Below are 25,102 nucleotides of genomic sequence, written 5' to 3' on the forward strand. Positions count from 1 at the left end.
CAAGACATTTTACCCTTCCCACAGGCTAGAGTTTGCTGTCAGTTTTTGGTATTCATGTCAAGTGCTTGTGGGAAGAGATATGCCTGCTAGGAGATGACATTCTGCATTACTGAAGCTCTTTCAGTCTTTGTATAGGTTCTTCTGTCTCTTCTCTTTGGTAGGAAAGCTCCCTTTCCCATGTTGAATTTGCCCTTTAACTGTAGAGGAAGAAAGGCTTGTGAGGGATAGGAAACAAGTAGGCAGATATGATTCTATATTTTTTTCCTATCTTGACAGTTTTTAAGTGATGGAACAAGCTTCAGGTAACAGCTGAAACTGAATGTTTGCTCTTTATATCATTATTGACTGGTAGTTTGTGACTTTGCAGGCATTATTCCACTTCTCATTTTGAAGTATTTTCAAAGTATGACCTGTTTTTTAATGGTAACTCTTTAAGATATAAAAACAAAAAAACCAGACAAGAGCTAACCAAATAGAAAAAGGACCTCTCAAGTCTTTTGGTATCTGATATGCCTTATTACAGGTCTATAAGAGTCTTCACAGTATTTTCCACCATTATTGTTGGTAAAGTTTCTATGCAATCACCAATGGATCTTAATGCAGACTCTGCTTAAACACTCATTTCCAATCTCCTATTGCATTGTAGGGTAAGGTTTGGTATGAGATGCTGAGTAACATCCCTTTGAGAGTTATGCTGATGAAAACCAATGGGACTGATTTACAAGCTGACTTTCCAAGGGGAATTACTTGTTGCATACTCTATTTTATAGTTTGTCCTCTTTGCTGGAATACAGAAGGATGAAGCCCAGCAGTTTTTAGCCTTCCAGTGCAGTATGTATCTTTTGGCACCTGGGAAATGCAATGTACTACCTACCTTTCTGAAGCAAAAATTGATAGCATTGTGACTCATATCAGTGAAAGGTGCAGATAGATTCCTTTCCCTCTGGAAATATGAGTATGTTGTGAGTGTAGGTTGGAAAGAAAGGGAATGAGGACAGGGAGAGAGCACTGAACTCCTGGAGGCATACTGGTTCCTGACTTACTGCTGAAGACAACTCTTGCCAGTATCAAGCTTTACAGTGAAGATTATAGCAAATGTTTGACTGATTGTTTATCTTAATATCTTCATCCTACTGACCACTTAGATTTGCATTTGGAGTCTGTGCCCTCATGACTATCAGTGAAGTAGTTCACACCACTTTCTTCTGTTCACAGCCACTACTATTGTTTCCTGAGTATGGCACTACTCTGTTGTGAGAGTTGAGTATTTCAGATCTGTGTTACTGCAGAGTAGCCACTTAGGTTCTGTTTTGACAATGAAATTACTGAGTTGACAGATCCCAGAAGAGAAAAGGCATGGGTAGTTTTAGCAGTTATAAAGCTAGAGTATGTACACTCAAGACTCAGAGCTTAGTGATTTCTGTGAGCACACTGAAGCATCCTGCAATCTTTTGTGCATGTGGGATTTAACAACTCTGCTAATTCATTGTAAAAAACCCAGTTTTCTATTTAGCAAAGAAATCTCTCTCGAGAGAGAGCAGAACTGATATCAATTTGAGTGGGATTTGGTCTCTTTTTGTGTTGTGTGTCAGTTCTCTGTTATGTTACATAAGGGATGTTAGTTAACTAGGTTGTGTTAAGTAGCATCAATAGTTCAAAACAGGCTGGGGTTGCTCCACTGCAGATGGAACCGGCATATTTCTGAGGTCAATGCATGAGTCTGAGTCCTTTCATTGGTGCAAAAGTAATTTATTTCCACTTTTAGAAGAGGATTCTGTGAGAGAGTAGAGGACTCTCACAGATGGGAAACTTTGTGATGAACTTGTTGGAATGGCTAGAAAGGGTATTTCAGGCAAAGCTTCGGCATCAGGGAAACTGCATAACCATTCTTGGGTTTGGGGAAGAGGAAAGACTGGTGGGAATGAAGAGAGAATACTTAAATGTTGTTTTATTACTTCCTGGAAAGAACAGTTACTATGCTGTTGAAATGCTTCATTTGTGAGCTGAAAGTTTTGGACTATAATCAGTAACGTGAAATATTTTAAATGTCTTGAATTTTGATAGAGTCTCAAGTTCAGTCCTCACCTTCTTAGAAAGATATGGTAAATGATATGTGCCCTGGATACAGATCCTATGTTTTGGAGTAGATTATCTCCTAGGTAGAGTAGGTAGAAAAGATAAGGGATATAATAATGAATATTCAGCTACAACCTCTGTGATAAAGATTGTTTTGGCCCAAAGTAATATTAAGATCAAGAACTGTTTGAAGCCATAAACAGATTTTAATGAGTGTGATCTGAAAGATTTGAGCTTGAGTTTCAAACATAAGTAAACATAAGCTCTTACACTAGTCCCCATACTGAAAACCTGGAAAACAATTTGATTGTCCAGTTTATATGAAAGATTGTGATGGTGTCTACACACATTCAGCAGGCATAAATGAAAGCCAGAATTATTAAATTACGTATTTATATTTGCTGAAGTTATTTACCATATGTCTTCATTTGTATTATGCAATCCCAGTATTAGGAAAACCCTATTCAGTAGCCAGAAACATATTTATTTTTTAGGCAAGAGAGTAAGCTGCAATAATATCCATAATACGTATATATTTGCAGTGACTAAGTAGTGTGCTGCTTTTCTTTCTCACACAAAAGCATCCTTTTTATTATCATGTCCACCCTTCTTTACAATTTGCCTTACATAATTGTGATGTTGCTAGCTGAAAGGACAGGGGGAGCTACAACTGCCGCGGTCAGCAAGGGAAAAGGGTAGAGCGCTCCAGGACGCCAGGGTGAGAATGGTGTTGTAACCTTTGTTATGGTGGTGGTGAAATGCAAAAAGAGGCCAATAACAAAATGGTTTCTGCCTTATATAAGGTAGGGTAGGGAAGGTACTGAAACAAAAGGAGGGGTTAAGGCGGAGCATGCAAATTATAACCATAAAAGGGAAACACAATCATGTAGGTAAGGGGTAGCCTTATAGGGACAATGCTGCAATGCAGCATACATGGACCAACAGGAAAATAGGGTATAAAGACACAAGGAATAGGGCACAGTCAGGGTACAATATGAAAGGATAATAGAATAAACTAAAGAACAAGGGTGCAAATTTTGTGAAACAGTTCACAAAGCCCAAGTTTGCTTAAATGATGTCTTCTTTCAATCTTCATGAATTTCCACTTCCAACACACAACCACACAATTTTCCTTCTGTGTCCAATCTTCATTTTTGCCCCCGGTTGCTGCACTCTGTCTTTGAAGAAATGCAGAAATGTTAACAGAAATATCCATAGAACAAAGGTGTCACTGGAAAGACATCTTGTAATGGTTTAGATCTTGGAGGGTCTAATTTAAATAATAAATTGATCAGAACTCTTTGTGATAACTACATGTATGATTTAAAGCATGTAGGGAAAGATAGGTAATCAAAAAAGTAAAATAACTTGCTGAGTTTTCTGTGAGTTGGTGAGAGAGTGAGTTTCTTTACTAGACCCTGAAGAAACTGGGTGGAGTACTGGCCTTCTTGTATTCAGTAGCTCTATGGTTGTGGTGGGTTGACCCTGGTTGAATGCCAGGTGCCCACCAAAGCTGCTCTATCACTCCACAGCTACTCAGGGAGAAAAAAATATAATGAAAGGCTCATGAGTTAAGGACAGAGAGAGATTAATCACAGATTACCAACATAGGCAAAACAAACTTAACTTGGGGAAATGAGTTGAGTTTGTTACCAGTTGAAATCAGAGCAGGATAATGAGAAGTAAAACATATCTTAAGAACACCTTTCTGCCACCCTTCCTTCCTTCCTGGCCTCTACCTCCTCCCTGCCCGGCGGTGCAGGGAGATGAGGAATGGAGGTTACAATCAACTCATCAAAGGTTGTTTCTGCTGCTGCTCAGGTAGAGGAGCTCTTCCCCTGCTCCAGTGTGGGTCCCTCCTGCAAGACACAGTTCTCGATGAACTTCTCCAGCCTGAGTCCTTCCCATGGGCAACAGTTCTTCATGAACTGCTCCAGCATGGATTCCTTTCCATGGGTACAGTCATTCAAGAAGCCCCTGCTCCAGCGTGGGTACCTCACAGGGTCACAGGTCCTACCAGGAAACCTGCTCCAGTGTGGGTTTCTCTCTACATGGGTCAGCAGGTCTCTGCTAGATGCCTGGTCCAGTGCAGGCTTCCCGTGGGGTCACAGTCTTCTTTCAGGCATCCACCTGCTCCAATGTGGGTCTCTTCCACAGGCTGCAGGTGGATCTCTGCATCCCTGTTGACCACCATGGGCTGCAGTGGCACAGCTGCTTCACCATGGTCTGCATCACAGGCTGCAGGGGAATCTTGTGCCTGGAGCACTTCCTCCCCCTCCTTCTCCACTGACCTTGGTGTCTGCAGGTTGTTCTCTCACGTAATATCACTCCACTGTTTTCTGAGTGCAATTATATCTATGCAATAACTTCTTTTCCTTCTTTAATATATTATCATAGAGATGATACTACCATCCCTAATGGGCTTGGCCTTGGCCAGTGGTGGGTCCATCCTGGAGCTGGCTGTCGTTGGCTCTGTCAGACATGGGACTTGCAGCTTCTTAGAGAAGCCACCTCTGTAGCCCCCCGCTACTGAAACCTGGCTGCAGTAAACAGGCAACAGGTCCTGGGAATTGAAGCATATAAAACCAAAAAACAATACAAAACTAATACAAAACCAATAACAATAGTCCTGGTGGTTTGGCCTGTGCTCAAGAGAAAATGTGTGAGAAAATTAAATGATCTTCAGGCTGACTGAAGATGATCTGATGGAGAATAATAGGTAGGTAATTATTTATAAAACTTATGTTTTCCCACAAATTACTTGCTGGAAGTCCATCACATGAGCACATTCCTGAGTTCTCCAGGAATGATTGTGACATGGTGACCGAATTTGGCGCTTTCTTAGTGTGGCATTTTGTCTCACTTTTTAAGAGTGTATTCAGGTTTCCAAATTCATGGACACAATCCTGTCATTGGAAGCTGTCACTGATAAATAGCAGCAGGTAAGCAAGGAAACATGTTCTGCTTTGATTACTGCATAGGTTTTGTGGCTATAGCTCTGGAACTCATTCTAACTCCCCAAGAAGGCTGGTCACCATTTATTTTCTTCTTGTGTCATGAACATCAAGCAATGAAAAAAAAAGCCTATTGGACTGGAAATCTTCAAATATTGCATAAAATTTTAAGAAGCAGCTAATTTGTCTAAGGATGAGAGAATCATAGACTCTTAAGGTTGGAAAATACCTCCAAGATCATCAGGTCCAACCTTTGACTGAACACCACCTTATCAACTAAATCATAGCACTGAGTGCCATGTTGAGTAATTTCTTGAACACTTCCAGGCATGGTTAGTCCACTATTTCACTGAGCAGTCCATTGCAATTCTTGACAACTCTTTCAGTGAAGAAATTTTTCCTGATGTCCAACTTGAACCTCCCCTGGCAGAACTGGAGGCCATTTTCTCTTGTCCTGGCACTAGCTGCCTGGGAGGAGAGACCGACCTCCACATGGCTACGACCTCCTTTCAGGTAGTTGTAGAGAGTAATGAGGTCTCTCGTGATTCCCCTTTTCTCCAGGCTGAACAACACCAGCTTCCCCTGCTGCTCCTCTTATGACTTACTTTCTAGATTCTTCCCCAGCTCTGTTGCCCCTCTCTGGACACACTCCAGCACCTCAATGTCTTTCTTGTGGTGAGGGACCCAGAACTAAACACAGTACTTGATGTATTGCCTCACCTGTGCCAAGTACTGAGAGACAATCACTTCTCTAGTGCTGGTGGCCACACTGTTCTTGACAAAGGCCAGGATGCTATTGGCTTTCTTGTCCACCTGGGCACACTGCTGGCTCATGTTCAGCTGCTGTGACGAGCACCCGCAGATCCTTTTCCACCAGGCAGCTTTCCAATCACTCTGACCCAAGCCTGCAGTGCTGCCTTGGGTTGTTATGACGAAAGGGCAGGAGCTGGCACTTGATCTTGTTGAAGTTCATACTATTGCTTAACCCAATTTACTTTCCAGTACCAAAATGACTCTAATGGACCATAGGACTTCGTGATCCTTAATTCAGCAAATAGCAAACCAAAAAAAAAAGATATTTTGAGACAAATTTTTGTTTGACTCTGATTAAGCAGAATTTTCTTCCTTATTAGTGAAATATTGTAAATGCTTCATTTATGTTGAGTTATTACATTCACATGAAGGTTTATAGGCAAGCTACAAAGGATTTCCAGTACATTCCTCTCTAAGGTAAATGAGTCATTTTGAAGAAATTTTTAATGAGTCACAGAAATACATGCAATGTTTTACATACGAGTCACTACAAAATATGATCAAATATTATTTTAATTTTCTTAAGCAGGAATGTTGCAAATATATGACTGTCATAGTGCATTTTGTGACATTGTCTTCTGGTTATTTACTACTGTTATTATACCTATTGCTAAGTGTAGATAAAATATTATAATAGATATGTCTCAAATTTATGAATAAGAAAATAATGGAGTTCCTAATTTCAGCTAGTTAGGAGTGGGCTGCTGTTATATGGCACTGAGCAAGTTATTTCACATGCTCTGGTACCTTGTCTGTTTCAATCACCTTAACCTCTCTCTGAAATTCCAACCAAAACAAACTCCATTATTTCATTTCAGTTTTAGGGGTTTATTACTGCTGTTAAGTTTAAGAATTTGGCATTCCTTTTATATATAAGCCAAGAGCATTAAATAACCCCAGTGAATACAGTATTACCTCTCGAGCCCTCACTCCTTAAGATGATGATGTTGAAATTATTATAGCAGCCAGATCTAGGACTGACACAAGAAAGGACTGATTTCTGTAGAAACTACATCCCGACATCCTCATTAAGACCTTCCTTTCTGATAACCAGTGGTGTGTGGGACACCCTTTGTCCCCTTTCCTTGACACAACTTGTTGAAGAGGAATGTGAAGGCTGGGTGTGATCTTCCCAACATCAGAGTGAAAGGAAGTAACATACCAAACAGATGATGACATAAGTGCTGCTGAATCTAATTTCACCCCTTTGGTGACCACTCAGCAATATTTCAAAAGGCTAAATTCAATAGTCATAACAAAAAGCCTATTTAAGATCTGTCAGTATTAGAAGTGAAGATAGAAGGAAAGCTAATTAAGAACTGAGTTTATTGATATGGATAAGCTGTGCTTAGGCACTTTCAAGTTCAAGAGGTAAGGAGACTTCTGCACCAAGAATATACTGGGAAGTGCTGATTACAACCCCTCTTTATAGAGCTGGGCAAACCTGTTCAGCATGAATAACAGTACATAATCTCCAGACAGGCATTATTCTGAACTCAGTAGTGTGATTGTTCCCATTCCTGATGGTGCTATCTTTGAGAGAGACTGTGGAAGTTGAGGCATTTAAATACTTTATTAACCCTCTCCCTGCAACTCTCTCACGTTTCTCATATCTGATGCTGCATTCATTTATGTGTGAAACACTTAGAGCTACCCAACAGATAATACTTTTTGACATCACCTTCCTGGAAAGGAGTGATTAGTTAAACAGCACTTCTGATGGGTTCCTAGAGGTAGAGGTGTGAAAGGAGAGATAACGCTGTCTGTTTTTCTAGGCAGGTCTATCTCTGCATAGTTTTGTTGCTTTCTGACTGCACTTCATGTTAAGGACTTCACACTGCCTTCAAGTTTCCTTGGCATCAAGAATATCAAGGGGATTAAGCAGAGGCTTAAATACATTGTGTGGGCATCGAATAAATAAGCATCTATGTCCTTGTGGTAAAAGGTGTGCAGAGCTGTCCACTTGCAGACCCACTCCCTGTAGTGGTGGTAACCACTGAGCCAAGGAACTTTTTTAAATAACTATCCCTGTGGCATGTCTTGTCTTTAGTGAATTATTGTGACAGTCACAGAAAGACCCCAAAACCATGCCTGGCAGTGTGAAAACAGGCTGCTAACTTAAGCATTTAGCAGTTGAAATTTAGTCTGTCTGTGCAATGACAGGGGAGATATGTGGTGAAATGTGGTGAAAATAAAGACACCAAGAAGTGGTTGGGCCTCCATTAACTATCTCCTGAGAGAAGGAGAGCTGATTTGATTCAAGCCAGTGACTTGAAATGATAAGCCAGTCATGCTATGCAAAGAAAGAGCTGTCACTACCCCACAACCACACACACCTATTAGCACCAAGTGCTCATTCACATTTGCTACCTTCTCCCTATACTTTGGAACAGTCTTTATAATTAGTCTCTCTGTTTCCAAATACATATTTTAGGATCCTGTGTTCCAAAGCTCAGAACAAGAAATTGTTTTTCACAGTGTTACACAAAAATCACAACAGTAGCTATGCATTTTATGACTGCTCCATAGTTTTTTGAAGAAGGAAATTAGCTCTGTACTCTTGCACAACCTGGTTGTAATGATGATGCGGTGTTTATGAATGATGAAAGAAAATGATTTGGCAAAGAATTAAAAAAAAAGTAAAGATGAAAAGTACATTAAAATTTCCTTTCTAATCTTGAGAAGATGTATAAACCTAGCAATATTAAGATTATTGCTTTGGGTTACTATAATTTGAATATCATTTGATCTCGATTTAAAATATCTGCATATTTTTGTACAACAAACTTTGATAGCAAAGTCAGTGATAATGAGAGTTTGATGCTTTACTTATGGACACTTTTGCTCATAGCTCAGTGATGCCACTCTGAGATATCTTGTAATAATTTGTCTGAGAAGAAAACACCTTATAACATTTAATCATTACTTCTTTGATGTGTGGTGTGGTTAACATGCTTAACATACCTGATTCAAATAACTTAGCCTTGATAGAGAATTATCTCATCCTTTAAGAAATACTGATTTTTGCCACAGCAAAAAGAGCTTGCACTCTATAATGCAAATATGTAAAACATGCAGATTTATATACCTGCCCACAGATACACTGAAGCTTTTTCAAGATTCGGGACAAATAATGATACATAAACCCAAGAAATATTAATTAGAATAAGCATTTTGCAAACTTGCTGGAAGAAATATAAAAAGACAATATATCATGAAGGTATAACATATTGTACAAGGCCAGCTGCAGGAAATGTATGGTGTTTTTACTGTGGGTTGAAATTCCATCTCTAAATAACATGATTTTAAAATCTGCACTACAGCTTCGTGTACCAGCTAAGGTGATGACAGGAACCATAAAATAGATGGGCGGTAAACAAGGTAACAGGAGTGCTGAAAACACAGTGACAGTGGAAAAGCTTAAGGAGCTACAGGTGAAAAGGTACAGGAGAAAAAGAATTACTGTGTGACTTCTGAGGAGTACATGCAACCCATTTCAAGATGCAAGTAAGGCAGCATTAAGGTTTTCTATTTTCTTTTTCACTGGAGAGAGCGCTCAAGAGAAAAAGAGTCATTACAGAAAAGCCAGATTAATTGTTTCAGCTGGTACTGGCCATGGAGAAGGGGTCTTGCCCAGCAGTCTCTCACTACAGAGAGAGAGAATCTGGAGTTTTGACTATCAATTTAGAGGTAAATTTTGAAAAGAAAAGTTTTAGAAGGCACTGTTAAAGTCATTAGTAAAAAAAAATAAAATAATATTCATGTGATCAAATGGAATTGGGTAATAATTAAAGATGAATTCTGGTATAAATATTTATGTCACTTAAACATAGTTCAGTAGGCACGGAAGATAACTAGCATGGTGCTCATCTTTAAAAAAAGTGTAGGGAAATATCATTGGAGACATATACCAAAATGGCTGCCACCTATACCCTGCAAATTTATAACTGTAACAAAATAGTGGAACTGAACATTAACTATAATAAAATAACAGAACTAAACCTTTATCATATATACCTTTGCTACCTTTTGGAACAGAAATAGTGTTTTTTGCAGGTAATGCCTTGCAAACCTAATAGAATTCCTTGATGGAGCAGAAATGTTTTACATATGTAGATTCAAATTATGAATCTGAGTATAAATAAAAGGTTCTGACATGGTTCTTTCTGGAAGAATAGTGCATTCAAGTTCTCACAGGACAAGAGAACTTACTTTTTTTGTGTGGAAAAGCAACTAAGTACCAGATAAGAAGTACGAAGTAATAACAGAATCATCTTTCCCAGCAAAGATGGCTAGCAGGAATGAAGGTCCACCTCAAGCTTCTCTAATACTGACATGTGCTGACCAGCTCGCTGTTAAATGATCTGGTGTGAGTTGGCAAAGTTTGCAGATCAGACATAGTTATTAGGCAGACCAGTCATAAGATGATGACACAGGGTTTCAGAAAGGTCTGAGAGCATTGAAAAACATGATGATAAAAGAGCAGATCAAATTTATTGCTAGCAAGTATGAAGTAATGCATATGGGAAAAGAATCGCTATTATTATGAGTTCACAACAGCCTCTAAATTAGCACTCTATAAGGAGTTTCTTGAAACCATTGTTTTGTTAGGGGTTAACCCCCCAGTAATAATGTTAGAAGTTATTACTGTCTTCTAGTTATATGGTGTAAGTGTAAGCAGGGGATGGTTTCCAGGCAGAGGTATTAGCTTTGTCAGTAACACAACTGTGAGTGTTCTCAAGTATTAACAAATAAATACAGAAGAACAAGAAAAAAACCCAAAAATCTGTTCTGTGCTACTGGTTTATCTATGCCTCAAATATTGCATGGAAACCCTTTTTCAGAAAAGTAGCAGTAAAACTAGAAGATAGGTTGAGAAGGTTGTCAAGCTGAACAGATGTATGGAATCAGTTCTGTCAGAGGAGAAATAAAGTGGGGCACTTCATCTCAGATTATAAGAGGTAGCACATAACTGTGAAAGACCTGATAGAAATGCTGAAGTGTATAAATGGCACAGAGAAGGTGAGTAAAGCATAATTTCCCACAGTTCAAGAGATTGATAGCATCATGTAAAGAGTTATAATTAAATGACTTGGAAATTATCTCTCAAAAAATATATATAATCAAATTAAGGTGTCTGTTGTAGTTGATTTTTTAAAGGTATAAATGGATTAAAAAAGAGCTTGGGCAGCCTCACAGATCATAGTCCATCGCTGGCACAACTTCCAGCTTGACAAGTCTCTAAATCACTAACTGAGAGAAACTGAGAAGATATATCAGCAGAAAGGTCCTTGCCATATTTGTCATGTTCCTGAGCCCCAACTGCTGGCTACTGTCACAGTCACTGTGGTGGGGCAGATGAACTGGTGTATTAAGCCCAAGAAAGGGAATAATTTTAATATCCATCCCTAGTAGTGAAAAACACAGTCAAAGAGCCCTTATTCTGCCAGTATTTTAGCACTATGACTCATTTTTTACCTAATGCAATCTTCATGCCAATTAATCATAAGGGTTTCTGAACAAATATTTACATTTTAATAGGAAAGATAGAAATGTGTATGCTGAATATATTCACGATTCTTCCTGTGCTCAGAGAAGCTGACTCACCAGCTGATGCTAATATCCACTTTGTACTTAATATGTTTGAAATACAAAGGTGTAAAATTACTCACATTGGCACTTCATTATTTTACATCCTACTGCTGTGAGTGAATAGATACAGAAAATGACAAATAACAGAGAAGAGATTGTGAGACTTTTCTGTTACTCTTTCTAAAACCATACAGGCACAGGGACAAGAAGATGTTGCTTTCATAGCAGATATTTTAAGAGAGAAGTAGCAAATATTTTTATTGGTAAATTTTAAATATTTGCCTTTGAAAATACTGAGAAGGCAGTTTAGGAGCTGGAAAGGAAGTGCAGCTTTCCTCAAAGCAGTATTTGTTTGCATTTGCCTGGTAAATCCAGTCTTTTTAGATTCTAGATGTCATGAAATCAAAAGCTGTGGTAATGCAATGTCACAATGCCATGCTAGAAAATCACTTTCTTAGTCACTGACATTTGGAGAGGCAGTATAAGTGCTATCTCCTGGGAAAGTCATGAACCTAGAAAAGCCTGTTGTTTCATAGCATACCTCTAAATGGAAAGAACCTCCCTTGTACTTCCTTGCATGCCCAGTGGTGTCTAGGATGGCATCTTTAGACCAAAGCACCTAATGGTCTAGCTATTGCATAAGGGACCAAACATGTCCAGAACTGGCCACGCTTTGCAGTAAGAGAAAGATGTCTAAGTGAGGAGGAAACTCCATTGGATTTGCTATTGCTGTGTACTCTGCAACATCATTTACATTGGATTAAAGAGAGCTGTGCCAAGAGCTTCTCCTTCCAAAGAGGGGACCTTTGGACTTTGCACTGGACTGAATAACTTTGCAGTCTTCAGAGGCTGTGCAGAATTACACCCCAAGTGTATAAATCAGAAATGCTACATACCTACATACATACTTAAATGCTCTCTCTCGCTAGAGGGAACTATTGATGCCATCAAATTGCCTGCAGAATGACAGGGCACTCTGATGACTCTCAGTCTAGAAAATGGCAGGCATTTGCTGTTGCAATAGATTAGGGAATAGCCTATTCTTAGGAAATAGAAAAGTCTCAAGAAAATCTCCTGAAAAATACAGTCCTGAGAGAGATGAGATGGTGATTACTACTAAGATTAAGACCCTATGGTAGAGGAAGATAACTCACTTGTGTACACCTACTTGAGCGGAGGTGAGTTTGCTCCTTCCAGATTCCCTGCCTTTCCATGTTTACAGTTTTCTGCACGTGATGAGTCACTGAGTGCAGGGCTGCAGCTAACGACTGTAATGCATGAGGGACTTGTGGGAATCTTGTCTTCTTTCCAGGTCCATGCCATAGTATGTCAGGCTAAAGAAGTGGAGAGAAACCACCCAAGAGAAAACCTGTACTAGGGTTGCACCAGCTTCCAGCACCCCCCGAGAAATGAGAGGGTAAGAAGAGAAGCTCATGTGCCCTCAGATGACTATGAATTCTGCAGGTGTACTTTTTTTTTAATATTTTCTTATATAAGGGTTTTTATGATTTTATGTTTTTAGAGCTCCTCAAGTAAGGGCTGTGATTTCATAATACTTCTAAGCAATTTTGGGTAGTGTCCACCAAGTACACTGAAAGCTACTACTGTTTGTAATGCTAGCATGTGCAACATGCGTGTTGTAGAACCAGATAAAATTGTCATCTGCTTGCTTTGAGAAACCTAGGCAAAGACCTTCAATACCAGAAAATGCCTAAGTTTTAGTGTGACCTGAAGAAAGAGTCATATGTCTTGATCTCCAAACTACCGCTCCTAGCTCCCATGAGATGGCTTTCATGTTAATTGTCTCCTCAAGATTATTTCTCAGACTCTTGGCACTTCTGTTGGCTTCCTTCACTTCTTACTCAAGCCTAGCATTGTCTTTTGGTTATTCCTGGTATTCATCTTCCTACTGCTTATCTTGGCCTCTAAGTTTCTCAACCTCCCTCAACAGAGTTGGCATTACTACCTTCCCAAGCTTTTCTCTTAGAAGATCTGACAATTTTTTTCATCTCCCAAGGCACATCTATTAATCCCCCTAGCTGTTTGTTTATCTCTACTGAGTTTCTCACCTGTTCATTTCCCCAGAGCTGTTACAGCACAGCTCTTATTCCAGGACACTTCTTACTCCCCCCCCCCCCCCCTACTTATTCTTTGCTTACTTTGTTATATATTCTATCCGCCCATGGATTTAATCTCTCATGATCCACTTTTTCCTCTCCCAGATGATATAGTTATAGTGGAGTGTCTATGAGAAACCCTGCTTTAGCAGTTCTGGTCTGTCAGAGAAACTAGTGTAGCAACTGGGGATGGACTACACAGGTGCTTTCAAGGTCTGCCATGTTCAGAGGGCCCATAGATAGTCTATCCAGGACAATGGATGGGCAATTAGAACACTCCAAATGTGGACCATGAATGTCAGTAAGACAGAAATGGGAGACTTTATAAAGTTTATTACTACAGTTGTGCACAGAGACTTTTTAAAATTTAAAGAAAAATGAATGAAGGTAGATGAAATTGTATTTTCATCAGCAACATAAGATATTTCTAGCAAGGTTTCACATGTCCCAGACAGCCTGTCCCAAAATACATCTCTGACTGTATCCAGGCTTGCGCTTTCATTTGTGATTTCACTAGTGCCCTTCCACAGCTCCAGAGAGGGAGATGACTCTACTGAGCGCAGTTTCTCTGGGAGCTGCAGATGCATGTGCCTTCCGTATCCTTACCAGACCTGTTGGTGATATTGCTTCTTCCATCTCCAGAGCTGTTACCCTTTTACCAATCACACCAGCATCTTTAGCACCAGGTTCAGCTACTGGGCAGAAAACCAACTTCTGGGCTGTAAGTCTGAGCAACTCAAAGGCCTTCCCACGATAGTAGGCATCACTGTAAATCAACAAAATGCAAGGGCGAAGAGGTCAACTTCAGTCTTTGCCTGGGGCCTCTGTGAACTTTGCACCTTCTCTCACTGTTGCATTGCAAGCTCATGTTGTTCAGAAGAGGCTATGTACTGAACTGTTTCTGCTTGATGCACTGAGATCAAAACTTTCTTCGCTTTCATTTTTTTTCCATTCTGCATCACAATTCTGTGATCGGCAATTGTTTATTATTACCTAATACAGTCTGTATTGAAGATAAAAGATATATGTCAAGAACAAAGGCTGTTAGTTTTAGCTAGCTTCTTTTCAGACAAGAAAAGTATTTTCTGCATCCTGTATTTTCACTGTAGCATACACTGAGTCCTACTCTGATATCAGAGTTGATTGTGTTCAGCACTTGGAACTTGTGTGGGTTGTGACTTTGCTTATTAATGAAAAAGCAGCATCACAGCAATGGCATTTGTGCAGATGAATCCCTCTGCTATGATGAAAGAATTTATCTTCATATCCTAAGAATGCAATTGTTATGAGTCAAGTTCTGCTAACCAGAAACTATAAGCAGCCCAGCTCTGATGAGCAATAACAGGTGGGGGAACTCAGGTAGTCAAAAGAATACGGCTTTGCAAGCAAAATGCCTGAAAATATGCAAGTGCTTCTGGCAGCATATTCCCAGTGTTCATAAAAATAAGTAACTACAAATGAGTATATTTTATTTTTATCACGTAGGAGTTGCAAAGCACTCAGTGACTCAGATGTACAATTAACAAATTTTATTATTGGAGACAAGAATAGCATGCAGTCACCCAGCAATATGAAAAACATTTGAAATCAACCTTTTCTTGATGTTCTCCTGCTCATTGTCATTTCTTGCTTTGGACCATGTCAGGAACTCTTACTAAATAAACCTTTCCTGGAAGAGCAAGTTTTTTGTCTGGATAGGTCTCCTAGATTAGAGGTAGAGCAATAAACTTCCACTTGGAGGCTTTGCTCCACCTTTTCTCTGATAGCAAGAGGCTAAGAGAAGTTACGGCTGAGAAATAAGTAAAAAAAAAGCCAGATGGCTGAAGATGTCTCCCATGAATTGTGGCAATGTAAGGACTGCTTTTACAGATAAAGTGTTAGCTGCAACTTGATCCTATGATTTGTAATTTTGTTTCTTTGGCAATGCTAGATGGACCAGCAAAGAAAGCAAAAGCCCAGAGCAAAACCAATCTGTAGCTGACTCTAGAAGGTTTTGGAGGATTTTTCAAGGGTCTTCCAAAACATTTTAAAAGACCTTGCTCTTTCAGTGAATATCCAAATTACAGAAGTCATGAAGGTATGATAATGCATTGACTTCCTTCATATGAAATGTAGGGGCTTTTTGTCCTTTAACAGCATTTTTGCAATGTCAGGGATAGGATGGTGAAATTGTGAAAAAAGAAAAAAAAATCGCAAATATATTGCTCTAAGTTTACAAAGTTCTTGAAATTATGAGTAAAACAGTTTGTTGTGGGTTGATCTTGGCCAGATTCTAGGCACCCACTAAAGTCACTCGGAGCTGGGAGAGGTCACACAGGCAAAACAGACTCAATGTGGGGTTAATTCTAAATTTATTACTAACAGGAAAAGATATAAAGAGTGAGAAATAAAACAGTCTTAATCACACTTTCCACCCACTCCTCCTTCCTTCCATATTCTCCCTCGTCACCCCACAGCGGTGCAGGGAGACAAGTCCACCCCTCGGGCAACAGGTCTTCCAAATCTGCTGTCCCGTAGGTCACTTCCATGGGCTACAGGGGGACAGCCTGCTTCACCATGGTCCTCACCATGGATTACAGGGGGGTCCACAGCTCTGAGTCCTTCCTCTGCTCTGTGGGGTCCCTCCCATGGGTAACAGTCCTTGATGTATCTCTCCAATATAGGTCCACCCCTCAGGCAGTAGCTCTTCCATATCTACTGTCCTGAGGGTCACTTCTCCATGGGGTGCAGGGAGGGTCTCCGCACCCTGATGGTCCTTCATAGGATGCAGCCCTTCATAGGGTGAGCTGTACTGATGTGGATCCCCCACAGGGCCATAACCTGCTCCGGTGTGGATTTTCCTCTCCACAGGCCACAAGTCTCTTGAAAGACTTCGCTCCATCCTGGGCCTTCCACGGGGGTAATAGCTTTCTTCCATGAATCCATCTGCTCCAGCATGGGCTTGGCTGCACCGCAGTGGGCTGCCCCGGCCTGGGCCCTGGCTCAAATCAGCTGAGAAGGAAGGGAGGGCAGTACCCGCCGGCAGGGACCACTGTGCTGCACTGGTCTAGCCCGTAGGGCAAACCACCCCCCACCCTCACAGTTCCCCTTGGGAGCTTTGGCACTGTTGGTGCTGTTCGGCTCCTCGGGCAGGATGGGCTCCAGCACAGGCTGCTTGCGGGGTGGGCCTGGGGGGCTGTGGGGCTGCTCTCCACGGGGCTGCACACCCTGGCCCCAGCCCCAGCCCTGGCCCTGGCCCCAGTCAGTTCTTCGCAGGGGCCGCCGCTCAGCTCAGCTGGCACTGCCAAGAGCAATATGGGCAGCTTGGCTGGGCCGCCGCTGTCCGCTCTGGGCTAGGTCCCGAGAGGCCTGGGCTCGGCTGCCGCTGCCCCACTCTCCTCCCATGGTGGGGGAGGTGGTGGGACCACCCAGGAGCTCTGATCAACTCTCTCCTGGTTGGAAAATTCTTCTGCGCAACAACTTTGTTCTTAAATATGTTATCACAGTGGCATGATTATTGGCTCTCCCTTGGCCAGCAGCAGGAAGTCCCTCCTGTAGCCAGCTATCATTGGCTTCATTGGGGGGGAAACTTCTAGCAGCTTCTAACCAAAGCCACCCAATGTAGCTGCCCCCGCTACCAAAAACCCAGCCACCTCAATCCACGACACATAGAAAGATAATGAATTACCTATCTTGTGGATCTTAAGTGTTTCTACTTGTTCTACATATGCATATTAGGCAGTCACAAGGGATGGGTTAAAATTTTTAGCGATTAGTAATAAATCATTATCTTAGGCCATTGTTCAACAATTCAGAAAAAATGAACTTCATTATGCCTTGGGGCCTAATTTTCCTCACTCATAAACATAAATTGGTCATCTTTAACGATAATATTAAGTAGACAAACCGGGCAATATAATTCAGGATGACATGAAAAACAAATTCCTCAAGTCTATCCATTTCACAGTCCTTAGCTTTGCAGAGGCAGTGGCTGAAACAGTGTCTTGCTCACCCTCCTCTAGCCACCCTTTGCCACAGGGTCCGCAGGTGTGGAGCTCCTCCAGCCCCTCTCCTCCCAGCAGCTCCCTGGTCACCGACAGGACTAGGGAAGTGATCATCCCACAGTACTCAGCACTTGTGAGTCTACACATTAAATCCTGTGTTCAGTTTTGGGTCCCTCACTGCAAGAAAGACATTGAGGTGCTGGAGCGTGGCCAGAAAAAGCAAAGGAGCTGATGAATGGTCTGGAGCACAAGTCCTAAGAGGAGCAGCTGAGGGAGTTGGGCTTGTTCAGGTTGGAGAAAAGGAAGCTGAGGGTGACCTTATTGCTCTCTACAGGGTGGTGAAAGGAGATTGTCTCTTTTTCCAGGTGACAAGTGACAGGACGAAGGAAATGGCCTCCAGCTGCAACAAGGGAGAAAAGAATTTCTTCACGGAAAGGGTTGTAGAGCACTGGAACACGCTGCCCAGTGAAGTGATGGACTCATCACACCTGAAAGCATTCAAAAAGCTTGGGCATATGGTGCTTGAGGACATGTTTTCAACATGAACATGTGCTATGTTGATGATTGGACTTGATGATCTTAAAGGTCTCTTTCCAACCTTAAGGATTCTATGACTTTCAGGCAGACTTTGCTGGCCTCTGCTCCTTGGAGGTGGGAAATTTTAGCCAAGAATGCAGGAAACTATTTTAATGCTGAATAGAACAGCCTAAGTTTGAAGAGGCAGAGGTTTCATCAACACCGTTCTTCTCCTAAAATCCCTGCTGTAACAACAAATTGAGGTTTCTTTTGCAGCAGCCTTCTGGAAATACTTGAGCTCCAGAGGCATCACCATACTCACTGATCTCTGTCTCTCAAGCACGCACAACCAAAACATGCTTTAGTTCCCAGAAACAAACTCTCATGTCACACTTTATGTTTCACAGAGGAGATTTCACAGATTTTGAAAGACTTCCAAAGCAGTAGAGTAGTCAGTATGGGGTTTTTTCTGAACTCTTGATTGGAATGTCTAGACCAGGTTTCTACACTTCCCAACAATCTTAAAATTATCTCAACAAAACACTGTACAAACACGACTCTCATCTGGAAAGAGGAGTCTGGAAAGCTGAACTTCTGAATCTCCACTTGCAGTAAACACCATGATTTTTGCTAGTGTGCATTGCAAATGGCAGAAGTACATAAAAAAAGCTTGTACCCTGAACTTATATTGATCCAAATGTCTTATAGCAGTTCAAAATGAGTCCTGTCCTGGCTGCAGCACTGCTTTGAGAAATGATATTGAGCTTTGTGCATGATTAGTGGAAGGAGCATCCAATGGTGCATCTAAACTCTGATGGAGGAGCAAAGAGGTAAGTAAGGCTCATTATGCCTATCAAGTAAAGGTAGTTGTTAGGGATGTAACAGGCTAAAACCAACATAGTCTACATAAGGAAAAAAATATCATTATAGTTTTGACAGCAGAAAGTATTATTTTACAAGATTGCCTTCTTGTATCTGTTATCCCTGTTTTGGAGTCAACGATATTACTGAAATTTTTTCTTAATGAGTAGTTCAGCGTCTCCTGGAGTCTTAGAAAGAGCTTCTGAACACATGAAATATTTGGTGCCCTGGTTCTCAAGAAGAGCATTTTTCTGTTTTGAAGAGCTTTGAGGTCTCGACCTGGTAAATTCTGCAATTCTTTATTCAAGAAAAAGTTTTTTGAAAATCAATAATTCAACAAACTGGAAAGCCAGGCTGCCAGGGTTGTTCAGCTATAGCTCTTGTGTTGGTCAGGCAGACTGACATGAGCTGTGGCATAGCTACTTGGACATGGTTTGCAGATTGTCTGTGGTGGTGCAGGACCCATTGTGATGAAAGACTGTGGGGGTTGAGGACCATGAAGAAGAACAGTATCAGAGATGGAAGAAAGCATTACAAGAATCCATAGAAGAGGAAGATGAAGTTTCAACATAATGGACTTTCAGCAAATACAATGGACTGATGCATGAATGCGTAGGTTTTGATGTTTGTTGTATTCTCCTACTTTGTACTCCTACATTTTTATGAAAAATCCCCTCAGGTTGTTTACTTCTTTTACCGTCATGTTCTGATTGGTTGTTAGCTGCCACAGTGTAGATGTTCCATATAAGGTCATACCTCTCCCCTTGATCCCTTATAGAGATGTAACCTCTCCTTGTTCTCCCTATTAAGGCGAGTTCCCTTCTTCTCTTTCCCTATATGTCATGTTCACATCCCCAGTTCCAGAATGTTCCTTTCCTCTGCTATATTAAGGGGAAGCCATTTTAATAAAGAGCTTGCTTACTCACTTACTCCAGGACCTACATACCTACAACGAACCCTGAGTGAGTGTCCCTTATTTCCCCACCGGGCCGTAACAAAAGACCTTGCTGGGAGTCGAGGTGAAGAAATGGCTGTTGTTCAGTATTAAAACTAGCCCTAATGTGGGTTTGCTATATAGAGACATCAATGTTGACATGTAACCTGAGGAGGGGAGGAAGGACTGCTGAATGCAGTTTGACAACGTAATACGCTCTTGTGTAAGCGAAAAGGAATATGTTCAACCTTCAAAAATAACCATGCAGTCCATGAAAAGACAACGTGAATTTACAAATATAAGTGACAGAGTAGTTGAACTGAGGTATTGGAGTTGTGGCATCTACTCAGAGTTTTTTCTCTGCTTGATTACTCTTGATCTTCCATTGAAATTTGCCTGGAGTGTGCACAGTGGGGCTGTGAAAAGGGAGATGAGCAAATCCCATCTTCCTGATGGAGGTGTCAGCCCTTGTTGGGCTGTTTGGTGAATGGGTCTTCAGCTGAGGACTCCCACAGTTATTGCCCAACACAACTCTTATTCTGTGTGTCTCTGCACCTGTTCTAACTCCCTAGACAACAGATACAGCGTTGTCTTGTCTAGCAAATGCATGGCGTACCAGCACAAGGGAACTGGAAGCTGGGCAGCAGTGTACTCTGTAAATCATTGCTGGAGAAGTGCAATGGGATTGCTCATGTGCCAAAAAATTCCAAGCATCCCAAGGAAGCTTCTACAGCAACATGCAAGGACTCAGTCTCCGAGCTTATGTGCCCTTATTGTATGCAACAGCAGTAACCACCTCGCCATTATCTATTTTTGTTGCATATGTGCAAGGAAATGCTCAATACCTTTTGAATATTGTGGTTTACACCAGCATTATTCTCGCTTTTTCCCAGGCCTCTATAAGCTGGGAAAGTCACCTTGTGTTCAACCAATAGCGGGTGTATCCTGCTTTAGCTTTTGTCAGGGAGCCAGCATTTCATCTCTCAGCAGGCACATTGCAGTCACATAATGGAGGCAGGAACTCAGCTGAAATAAAGCAATGCTGAAAGCTTGTCAGAAATGTAAATGATATTGCACCTATTGTCAGTGATGTATCCTCCATTGTTCTCACAGTTGTTTCCCAGCTGAAAAAATGCTGGGGAGCCTGCATGATGAAACCAGAGACTGTTTACTGTAACATGATCTGTCAGGAACAGCTAACTGATCTCATACTACAAGAAGCATACATCTGTGGAAAGGAGAATTGAGTACTGAAACCCCGTGTTCGTAGTGCTGCAAAGCTGCAGTCTCAAAGTTTCCTCTGGCTGTGTCAGTATCGCAGGGAAGACTGAAAATGCAATTTACCTCAGTCAGGGGGGAAAGGTGGTTCCTTCTGATCTGTGCTGGAAGTGAAGGTAGAAGGATCTCAAGAGGTTTGTTCCAGAAGAGGAAGGATTACTCGGCATGGGAAAGAGAAAGAACAGGAATAAAGACAAGAGCCAAGCAAAGAAAAACTCTAACCCCAGGAAGTTCACAAGGGATTTCTGCATAAAGTTTGCTTAGCTGTCATTAAATAGTAGAAACCTGAAAAATGGTGGGTTTTAGAAACTGAGAATAAATATCTGGTATGTCGACAGATGAGTTACTGAGAGGTGAGATGCCATTTTCTGCAAGTATGTTACTTTCAGGCACCTTACTGTGACTATTTTGCTCAATTTCAGTAGTGTGATACAATCATTTCCCACAATGCTTATAACACAGGTCTCTGTCATGAGCACAGGGCTTGCTCGTCTGTATGAATTTGGCTGAGACTGACCACAGAAGAGAGTCTAACTCAGAATTTTCCAAATGTGAACTTGGAGGTGTTGGACATGCTTCTTATGCTGAAAAAAGAGGAAAGTACTTACTGAACTTACTGAACATGGTTTTTTGCAATAGTTCTTGTTGAAGTGACAAGTGTTTTGATCTTTGTGTTTTTAAACCGTTAAAACCAACTCAAATTTCAAATGGGGAACTGCTTTGGAATAGAAGATAAAGATTTAATCCTGGAAATGTCAGATCAGTTGGTTTGATAAATGTAAGTCTCTTAAAGAAGGTTTTCTTTCAAAAATAGAGAGAGCCTTTAATAGCTGTTCCTTACTAAAAGTAGTTTCTGTTTTGATGAACCCTTACTTTTTTCTAACAACTAAAATATTTTGTCAAAAACATCCAATGTCTTGAAGCCACAAGCACTTGTGTTCACAAACACCTCAGATACTCAGTCAGTACGTCACAGAAGAGAAGAGAATAAGCTAGTAGGTCACTGCCCCTTGGACAATTTTTTTGGCCAGTGGCTACTAATGTAAAAGCATTCAGGGTAGTTGTCAAAGAGAGACAAGGGAGCATAATTTCCCAGCTCCTCTTCTTCCTCTTCACATTTGCACAGCATGAAAAATAATGCCAAGGAGTTTTTTTATTTCTTTCCCTTCCACTTTAAAAAAGTTTCTTTCCCTAATATTTCCCTTTTCATTCCTCCCCAAGTTTCTTTGTTACCCTCTCTCTCCTGGCTGGTATTTCAGTACATCTCAAAAAATTTAGTTCTAGCTATTTCATTAGGACAACAGCAGTGGTGAAGTTAGATGGAAGTAATGACATCGTGTATGTACATCACAAAAGTACTACTCATTACTTTTTAGAAGATTTCCCATGAGGTAATGGCATGAGTCAGCATGGAGGCTGTACAGCACAGACATAATGGAACAGGTAATTTGAGCAGAGATAAGCATGATTTGTTTTGTGTCTCTTGCCTTTGACCAGTGCTCTGATCATACCAAGTCTTTTTTTTTTCTCAGCAGTGCTGATTGCAAAAACGGTAAAACTGTAGGGATACACTTCCATATCTGCACATCCCTGGAAGAAATTGTAAGGACTAAGCTAAGAAAATTAGTTACTTTTAGGTGCCTGCCAGACAGTGAGTGCACAAAGTCAAATTTGGTCTGTGGATAACTTTTAGCAACATTGGTGGAGGTGACTTGTTTGTTCCTCGTTTGGTAGGAGCTGGTCTGGATATATGAAAATTCTTTGTTGTTAGAAGAATTCTTTTCTTCTAATCAGAAATACCTCCTTAATCTAATAATGCAACACATGCAAATATACTCTGTGTATCAGTCAGGTCTTTTCCTCTTTCCTTTTAACTGCCTTTTACCTTGCTGGGTTTAAATGGAACCAGTCTCCTCTGAGACCACCTCTTCTTTGGGCTCCTTGAAGGCAGGGAAACAAAATGCAAGGTCTTGCATTCACATCAGGTTGGTATTGGTCTTCTTGATCCCTCACCTTTCACCTTCCTATAACACAATAATAAAATACAGTAGCTATTTCTTTCACAGTAGAACTTCCACGACATTGGTTGTAAGACTGAATAGCAGAGTCACTATGCAGACATGTACTTTACCTATTCATGTACATCTCAGTATCGATTACTTCATTATATCACAACATTTTTTTTTTTTATGTAAAGCACATTCTTCTACTTATTTCCAGAACCCTGCTGTGTTACTTGGGTTCTAGAGTGAGTCACCTGTCTGTAATTTAAATTTTAAACCTGTCATCAGACAGCTGTTTAGCAATACCTTTTGCAGATATCTTTCTGCCTCCCTCTCATCTGCCTTTAATCCACTGAGTGGGTGTTTGCCTTTGATTGTAAGAAAGTTCCCAGATGTATCACCTTTCATTTCCAAATACCTGGAAGGTAACTTCCAGTCATCTGACCATTTTACCCATCCAGACCAACTTAAGGCAAGGTCTAGAAAAGGAGATTCTGCAGAGTTCCCAATGATTTTTTTGGCCATTTATTGACCTAGTAATATTGCACAAGAAATTTTACAAGGGATTTTCCTTTTAGTTTGTGTGGATGAAATTGTCAGTTTGGGAAACTATAAACTAAAGAAAATGGGAGAGTTTACTTCAATGTTTGAGCTAAGAAAGAAATCCTCAGTTCCTTGAGGAATTGGCAGTAAGTGAAATTGCTTGAGAATTTGCTTAACCTGACTTTTTCCACATTAAGAATAAATCATAATTGTATTGGTTAGTTGAACATTATTTTGTGATTAGAACTTTTGGCATATAATGAATGGAAGAAAGAACGGAAATGACCACACAGAAATGCAATAGTGTGTGAGTATACAGTAGCACTAAACACTTTAGGCTAAATGTGTCTGGGTTTGCATTCACGTCCTTGGACGTGAACACATTCTGGTTAAGATGATCCTATTTACCTAAACTGAATGGAAGTCAATAATATTAATTGAACATGTATGGAGTTTTGTTATTTGAGCTAGTGAAAAAAAAAGGAAAGATAAAAAGGGCTTTGGAAATAATGTAGAATGATTCTAAATATTTTTCTCATTCAACAACAAATATCATTCTTGAGTTCTCTCATCAAATTTAACTGAGCCCCCTCGTGATCATGGGTACTGTGGAGCTGTACTTATGATGGAGAGACTCCTGTTCAGCTCTCAGCCACTTTTTTGCAGCATTGTAGAGCTTGCTTTATGCCACAGTGAGACCAAATGTGACAGAAAAACTTTATTGTGCCAACTGCATCTGCCAACAGGTGGTTCATGATTCACATACTTAACATCCTTGTATTTAAAATCAAAACAGCTTACAAAGAGAAGAAGGGAAGAGCAAAAAAATGGTGAACATGCCATTCAGCCTTCTGCTAAAGTCTGAGTGTTCGAATTTGTTCATCTCCAGTTGCTGTGTGATACTTTCTTCAGACTGGTAGACAAGGTGTTTTCTTCATGCTGTTGGGTCTGGATCCCAGGAGGGAATGTGACTGTGTCAAAAATCTCATCAGTAAAGCAAAACTCCTCTTGAACCTGAAAGAACAAAGCCATGGGTATCTGAGGCACAAGAGTGAGCAAGGGGCTCTTTGAACCTAGGCACAAGACAGTGTATGTAAGGAATTGCACACTCATGAATTTTGGACTTTTGTACTTTGTCCTGACACTGGAATAATTTACTAGCCAGAATCAAGGTTCACCCCCTCACTTCATGGTGAGCAACTCTGTGCCATTCATGGTGCCCATATGGTGAGGGGAAACTTTCTCCTCTCCTCATGGAAACCACATCTACTCCCTTGTGGTCTCAGGGTCTGCATCCCTTTGCTGTTTCCTTGCCCTTGCCCTCTGTCCTGAGGGAGCATAAGCTCTCCTTCTCTGGTCCACAAACAGCCCACCCCTTGTCCCCTCACAGTAGAAGTGGGGTCTATTCTGCCATGGGCACTTAAAAGGAGAA

General features: G+C 40.8%; 1 long non-coding RNA gene across 1 annotated transcript in view; it reads left to right on the forward strand.

Annotated features, from left to right (window-relative positions):
* Window positions 1-21,831, forward strand: part of LOC113943304 — a 43,003-nt gene extending 21,172 nt beyond the window's left edge. Inside the window, exons 3-5 of the long non-coding RNA XR_003526277.1 lie at window positions 9,167-9,285; window positions 12,748-12,852; window positions 17,901-21,831. This is a non-coding gene — a long non-coding RNA (uncharacterized LOC113943304). The remainder of the gene's footprint in view (window positions 1-9,166; window positions 9,286-12,747; window positions 12,853-17,900) is intronic.
* The last annotated feature ends 3,271 nt before the right edge of the window (window positions 21,832-25,102 follow it).

This window comes from Corapipo altera, unplaced genomic scaffold, assembly GCF_003945725.1.
Source record: "Corapipo altera isolate COAL_440 unplaced genomic scaffold, ASM394572v1 61411, whole genome shotgun sequence".
Taxonomy (NCBI): Eukaryota; Metazoa; Chordata; class Aves; order Passeriformes; family Pipridae; genus Corapipo; species Corapipo altera.